Here is a 7,431-nt window from a genome sequence, read left to right on the forward strand (position 1 = left end):
GACCAGCTCAGTCCCTGTGTGGGTCCTGGGTGCTGAGCATAAAGGTCTCTAGGGATGGCCATCTGTAGCTCCATCCAGGTCTGGCCCTGTTTTAGGAATTAATGTATGTGGAGAATTGGCTGGTTGTGGGTTCTTTGCAAATTAAAAATTCAAGTTTCTGAGTCTTTAACTTGGGCCTAACACCCATTTCATAGAAAAAGATACAAAGGGACGGAGCTGTGTGCTTTCAAGATTAACTCAAAAAGAGAAGTGATGCGGTGTGGATAGACGCACAAGAAGGATTATGGGAAGCGGGTGACATGGCCATCACAGGTGAGCAATCCCCCTCAGAAGCCACTGGCTCCCAAAACACTTGGGCAACAATAACATGGCTCACTGGAGTTCTCAAGATCCCAGAGCCATGAGCTGGGGAAATGTGTGCTGGGCAAACCTGAGGACCATAGTTCGAATCCCTGCCTTCCCAGCACACACCCTTAAGTCTAATGGCACACAGTATGACCATCAAACATTCCCAGCAGGACGTGAGCAGGCCAGTGCCAGCACTTGGAGATACCAGTTCACCTTGTGATTGGCTCTCCTAGGCCAGGATCCAGGTTGAATGTCACTTTTCCCAGGAAGCTGTATGTCTTTAGAGCGCTGTGTTGACCTCTCTGAGCCCCTCAGACCGCCTTTTGGCAGCCAAAGCTGCTTACTGAGAAAATTCTCAACTTTAAGTTATAGACCTCATCATGCTGAGCCTACTGTTGCAAAGGAAGTACAGTCCGAATTCCCTCGGGATGGCTGACACTAGATGTGTAAGCTTAATGGGGGGTCTGGGGAAGCCCCCTCTGTCCTCACTGGCAGTCAGCTCAAGATGTTCCTTCCCTGACTAAATGCCTGTGTTTTGAATGCAGAGTATGATGGCACAGGCCTTTAATCCCAGCACTCAGGAGGCAGGGGCGGGGGCGGGGGCAGGGGCATCTCTGTAAATTCAAGGCCAGCCTGGTCTACAGATTGAGCTCCAGGAGCCAGGGCTTCACAGAAAAACCCTGTCTCAAAAAACAAATCAAAGCCGGACAGTGGTGGCGCACGCCTTTAATCCCAGCACTTGGGAGGCAGAGGCAGGTGGGTTTCTGAGTTCGAGGCCAGCCTGGTCTACAGAGTGAGTTCTACGACAGCCAGAGAAACCCTGTCTCCCCCCACCCACCCACCCCCCCAAAAAAAAAAAATCCAAACCAAACCAACCACAAAAAATGATGCACTGTGGTCTCTAAGATATTTTGGGTTTTGTTTGTTTAAGGTTTTAAATTCTTTTATGTTGAAGATTTATTTATTTTTATTTTATTTGTGTTTGCCTGCATGTTTGTACATGCTGTGCATGCAGTACCCACAGTGGCCAGAAGAGGGTGTCATGTCCTCAGGAGCTGTCGTTACAGACAATTGTGAACCCCATGTGAGTGCTACGAACTGAGCCCCATCCTCTGTGGGAGTATCCGGTGCTGTAGCCACTGAGCAGTCCCCTCCAGCTCCCTCTCTTTTTTTCTGGGCCTAGAGTATAGCAGTGAAGCCGAGCCAGCCAGGGTTCCCCAGGGCTCCCCAGGGCTTCCCTTGCGGTCCCTCCTGCCACCTGAAACAGCATCTGGGCCACAAGCCCAGCTATTTGTCACTCTGAACCTGGGTCCTTGTGGGCCCGTGATAAGCCCTCTACCCACTCAGCAAACTTTCCATCCACAAAGTTTTTGGGTTTTGAAACAGGTCTTGTGTTGTTCAGGCTGGCTCCAAGCTCAGTTAAGGAGCAAAGGATGCCCCTGAGTTCCTGATTCTTCTGCCTCTGCCTCCTTGATTCTCTGCCTCCCATAGGCCCAAACAGAGGCCTAGAGATGGGCATCGCCTCCCTCTAGGTGTTGGCTGCTGAGCACCTCAGAGACCAACGAAAACCATCTGGGAGCCCAGGCCTTTCTGTTCCCCAAATAACCCCAAGTGTCTCAAGAGACACACTCAACCTCAGAAATACAACGACAGCCCCCCTGGGAGGCTGGGCAAGACCTTAAAAGCCCTTAAGCACCCCAGGTGACTCCCTGATCTGAGGTGCCAGCTCCCCCGAGTGGGTCAGGTATCCCTGAGCAGAGAGAAATCTCAAAAACATAAGACATTGTCCCTGAGGACATGGGGGGGATGGGATCTAGGCAGGAAGGGATTCCAGTCCCCTCAGCCAGGCCACAGGCTCCTGTCAGCCTCTGCTGCCCCACATACCCAGGAGGATACCAGACTCCACCCCCCAGTGCTGCATAAACCAGGTGTGGAGGCAAGGGCCTCAGATGTTCAAAGTCAGCCTCAGCTACAAAAGGAGTTGGGGGCCAGCCTGGGCTACACGAACCCTGTCTCAAAAAGAAAAACAAAAAACAAAAAAACAAAATAAAACCAAGCATTTTGAGCGTTGGTCCTTGGCTGAGGTTTTGGAGATGAAAGGAATGAAGGCAGGATGGGCAAATTTAATACCTTCCTGGACATGGTATTTACATTACAACAGGTGGGGAGGGCAGAGGTCACAGCCACCACTGCCTGGGAGCTGGGTCAAGGCTGAGTGGTGGAGGACTGGAAACTCCAAGGTGAGCCAAAGATGGGATGGTATGTGGTCAGTTGGTTTTTGTTGTTGTTGTTTAAAGTACTGGGGACCCCAGGGATCTATGCTCACTCAGAGAAAACCACCCCCATCCCCCCCCACCCCCCCCACCCCCACAGCCTTGAAGTCTCAGCTGAAGGACTCACTCGGTTCTCCCAGACTTGCTTTACATTCACTAAGTAGCTGAGAAGGACTCCACCATGCTCAAAAAGGAGGAAAATGAGGGCTGGAGAGATGGCTCAGCGGTTAAGAGCACTGCTTTTCCGAAGGTCCTGAGTTCAATTCCCAGCAACCACATGGTGGCTCACAACCATCTTTAATGGGATCCGACGCCCTCTTCTGGTGTGTTGGAAGACAGGTACAGTGTATTCATATACATAAAATAAATAAATCTTAAAAAAAAGGAAGAAAATGTATATAAAGTCCTAAAAATACTGACTATAAGCACATCCAGTCTTGACTCTGCCTGGATTCCACAAAACAAAACAAAACAAAACAAACAAACAAACAAACAAACAAACAAAAACCCAAACCACCCACAGCCTTTGTGCAAAGGCCCTGAGGCAGGGTCGTTGGAGGAGCAGAGGAGCAGCTCTCTGGGGCACAGGGAGAGCAGTGTCAGGGAGAGGAAGGCATGGGTAGGGGTGGGATGGGAAGACAGGTGAGCGCCTCCTCAGGTTGAAGGCTGCACACCCTCACACAGAAGGTAAATGCTCACAGAGGGGGCAAATGGGAAAGACTCCATTTTGGAAGTGATCCCTTGGGGCAGCCTCTGCCTTGGGGAACTCAGCCCATGTGAAGACCCACAGTCAGGCCAGGGTGGCCGGCCTGAAGCTCTAGACCTGATGGACAGACGAGCCCCACTCCTACCTCACCCTCTTCACAGAGGGAGGCCTTGCTGCCCAGCGGCTGCCTGCCCGTTTGCCCTGACCTGTCACTCACACTGGGTCCTCTATCCATCATTCACCATGGAGGCCTGTGCTCTCCCATGTGGCTTGTTGGTCATTTGTATCCCAGCCAGAAGAGACGTGAGTATCCCACTATTGGATACTTGAGACAGGTCATCACAGTGAGTGGCCCCGAGGACCCAAAGCTGAGGACTGAGTATGTGGGTGTCAGGGGAGGCAGGACTCCCACAGTCCAGGCCGCAAACTGTTCTATTTTGAGTGGCAGGTTGACAGCCCCCATTCTGGGATTTTTAGGTGAGGTTCTTTTGGGAGGGTCTCATGTAGCCCAGGCTAGCCTGAGACAAACTGTTTTGAGTGATGGCTCTGACCTCCTGACCTACTTGCTTCCACAGACAGTTTTCTGTGGTGCATGCTGGGTGCACTCTGCCCAGTGAACCCAGGTTTTAGCTGGGGGTGACAGTGATGTCACAGGACTTGATGCCTGGGGACATGTATCACTCTTCACATGGAGTGAGTGGAAGCCAGGCATAGTGGCCAGCACTGGCAAAGCCCAGGACACCCACAGAATTCAAAGGACAAGGCTGACAGAGAACCCCCCTCTCTCTAGCACCTCACAGGGTGCCCAGCTCCTTCTGGGTAATAGCTCAACTCCTAATTCCCAGAATGCAGTTCACTCCAGCCAATGTCCTGGAGTCACCTGCCATCATGCCCAACCCTGCAAATGGGCCCAGTACAATGAAACGGAGACTACATCTGCCCCTTTGCCAACTGCTGTGTGATTTTGGCCATGTCAACTCCCCTCTCTGAGCCTCTAGTTCTTCATTCTCTTAGGGACACTGGTAGCTCCTTCCCATTCAGGTGTTTAAGCCAGAGCCTGGTGCAGACAGAGGGAACTGGAGAGATGGTCCAGTGGTTACAGCACCATCTGTGACTCTAGCTCCAGGGAACCCAACGCCCCCTCTGGCCATTGTGGGAAGTGCATGCATGTGGTGCACATAGACGTGCATGCAGGGATGCATGAAATAAATAAAAAACAGAAACAAAAACAAGAATGTCCTGACAGAGTCAGGTTGCATGGCCCAAGCCTGTTATCCTAGCTTTTGCAGGGGCTGAGGCAGAAGAATCCCACGTTCAAAGACAGCCTGGGCAGCTTAGTGAGACCCAGCCTGAAAACGGAGAGTACATAGTAAGAGGTTGGAGCAGACCATCCCAGACCTCCTAACCTGTCATGCATGAGGGAGAGTCCTGGGACATCACAGCCAATAAGTTAGTTTATATGTCAGCTCACGCATTAAACACATCTTGACAATAATTCTCTCCTTCCCTGTATGCTATAAAAAATTACTTGTCTTGGGGAAGAGGGCTGTGATTGGGATATAAAATGAATAAATGAATTAATGAATAAATAAATAATTAAATAAAGGGAAAGGAAAAATTGCTTGTTTGTTGTTTATTCATCCACCCACCCACTCACCCACCCATCTATACATTCATCCAACCATCCATCCATCCATCCATCCATCCATCCATCCATCCATCCATCGGCTTTTTGGGGTCTCACTGTGTAGTACTGGCTGTCCTAGAGAGGTCTCCGTAGACCAGGTTGGCCTTGAACTCACTACCTCTTCCTCTTGAGTGATGAGACTTAAAAGACATGTGCCACCACTGCTCAGATGATAAACAAACAAACAAACAAATGCCTGTCTCAAAAACAGCAGCCATGGTGATTCCTGGGCCCGCAGTGGCCTGCCCTGCTCTCCAGTGTCCGGCCTGTGTCTGGGCCTCCCTCAGTGGTGTCCCATCCTCTTAAGCTGCTGAGTCTGGCCGGGCAGTGGTGGCGCACGCCTTTACTCCCAGCACTCAGAAGGCAGAAGCAGGCAGATTTCTGAGTTCGAGGCCAGCCTGGTCTACAGAGTGAGTTCCAGGACATCCAAAGCTACACAGAGAAACCCTGTCTCAAAAAAACAAAAAGAAAAAAAAAAAAAAAAAAAAAAGAAAGAAAAAAGCTGCTGAGTCTGGTACTCAGCACTAGACTAACTAAGTAACTAAGTAACTACTTAGTAGTTACTACAAGATAAACTGTGCCATCCTGGAGGCTGGAAAGTCAAGGCAGGGATGTGACCACATAGGACCAGCTGCTGCTGTGACACCTGACACCTCTGGCCCTGTTGGAATCAGGGACTGCCAGAAAGCCACAGAAAGGTCGATGATCACAGGGAAGGCTGGTCTCATGCATGAGGGCCATGAGTTCAGGGTCTTCCTCTGCTCCAGAGTTCCAGACCAGCCTGAGCTACATGAGACCCTGTTTCTATAAAATAAAATAAGACAATGTCACAGGTCAACAGTGGGACCCTTATCCAAAAGTCCTGTGAGCAGGATATGGGTCGGTATCAGGAGCAGCCGCGTGGACTCCTGCCTCCGGGATACCAGAATCAGAGGCCTGGTCCTGTCTCTTGAGGCCTGCAGTCTCTAAGGCTTCCTCTTACCTTCCTCTGCCCTCTGTGGCTAGGGGAGGTCCCAATCTCTCCCCACCGGGGTTTGCCATAGCCATGGCCTGGCTGAGCTTGGCTGGCCACTGTAACCTCTCCTCTCTAACCTCGTGGCCATTTGAGTATGACACTCAGTGATATTCGTCTCTGTCTGTCTCAGGTAAGGAAATGTTTGAGACAGGGTCTTGTTATACAGCTCAAGCTAGCCTGAAATTGTAGGAATCCTCCTGCCTCAGCTTGCTCTGAAGTGTTGGGGTAAATAGTATTGGCCCAAAGAACTATTTTATTTATTTTATTATTATTATTATTATTATTATTTTTTTTAGTTTTTCGAGACAGGGTTTCTCTGTATAGCCCTGGCTGTCCTGGAACTCACTTTGTAGACCAGGCTGGCCTCGAACTCAGAGATCCACCTGCCTCTGCCTCCCGAGTGCTGGGATTAAAGGCGTGTGCCACCACGCCCGGCTCCTATTTATTTTTTATTATTTTTTAAGACAGGGCTCATGGAGCCCTGGCTGCCCTGGAACTCACAAGGTGGGCTTGAATTTACAGAGATCTGCCTGCCTCTGCCTCCCAAGGGCTTAGATTAAAGGCTTGTGTTACCACACCAGCATATTTGTTTTAATCATTTGTTTTTGTTTTGTTTTGTTTTGTTTTTGGACAGGTCTCACCTCAGTAAGCTGGGTCACAGGTTGATGCTGAATTTTCGATAATCCTCCTGCCTCAGCTTCCCAAGTGTTGGGATCACACTAGGACCTGGGGAACTCTTACCTTTTATTTATGAGACAGGTCTCTCTTTGTAGCCCTGGTTGTCCCAGAAGTCTCTATGTAGACCAGGCTGGTCTCAAATCAGAGATCCACCTGCCTCTGCCCTGAGTGCTTGGATTAAAGGTGTCGGCCACCACCACCTCCTGTGGCCCGATTTAACTTTTTCATGTTTTGAGATAAGGGCTCCTATAGCCCAGGCTGTATTCACTGTGTAGATCAGGCTGGCTTCCACCTACCTCAACCTACCCAGCACTGGTAATAGGTCTTGTACCCCAGAACAAACCATGTCTTACTTTTTGTTGTTTTAAGACAGGCTCTCTGGTAACCCAGGCTGGCCGAGAACTCTTGATCCTCTTGCCTCTGCACCCCAGTCATTAGATTACAGGACTGGGCCCCCATCCTACCTCTGTGGGACAGGTGTCACTCTACTGCCCAGTGTGGCCCCCAGCCGTGCCAACCCTCCCGACTCCAAAGAGGACATAGCACACTGTAGGCACTCCATAAATCCACCGTGAAGCCTGGGTGTCCAGGCTGCGAGTCTGTGGCCTTGGGACTGGGGGCGGGGGGCACTGAGGCAGGCCTCCAGCTGGGGTTCCGGGCCGTGGCGGGGGCGGGGCGCGCGGGGCCAAGGTCACGGGTGGGGCGTCCGGGCCTGCGCAGTGCC

The sequence above is a fragment of the Mus musculus genome, chromosome 10, assembly GCF_000001635.26.
Source record: "Mus musculus strain C57BL/6J chromosome 10, GRCm38.p6 C57BL/6J".
Taxonomy (NCBI): Eukaryota; Metazoa; Chordata; class Mammalia; order Rodentia; family Muridae; genus Mus; species Mus musculus.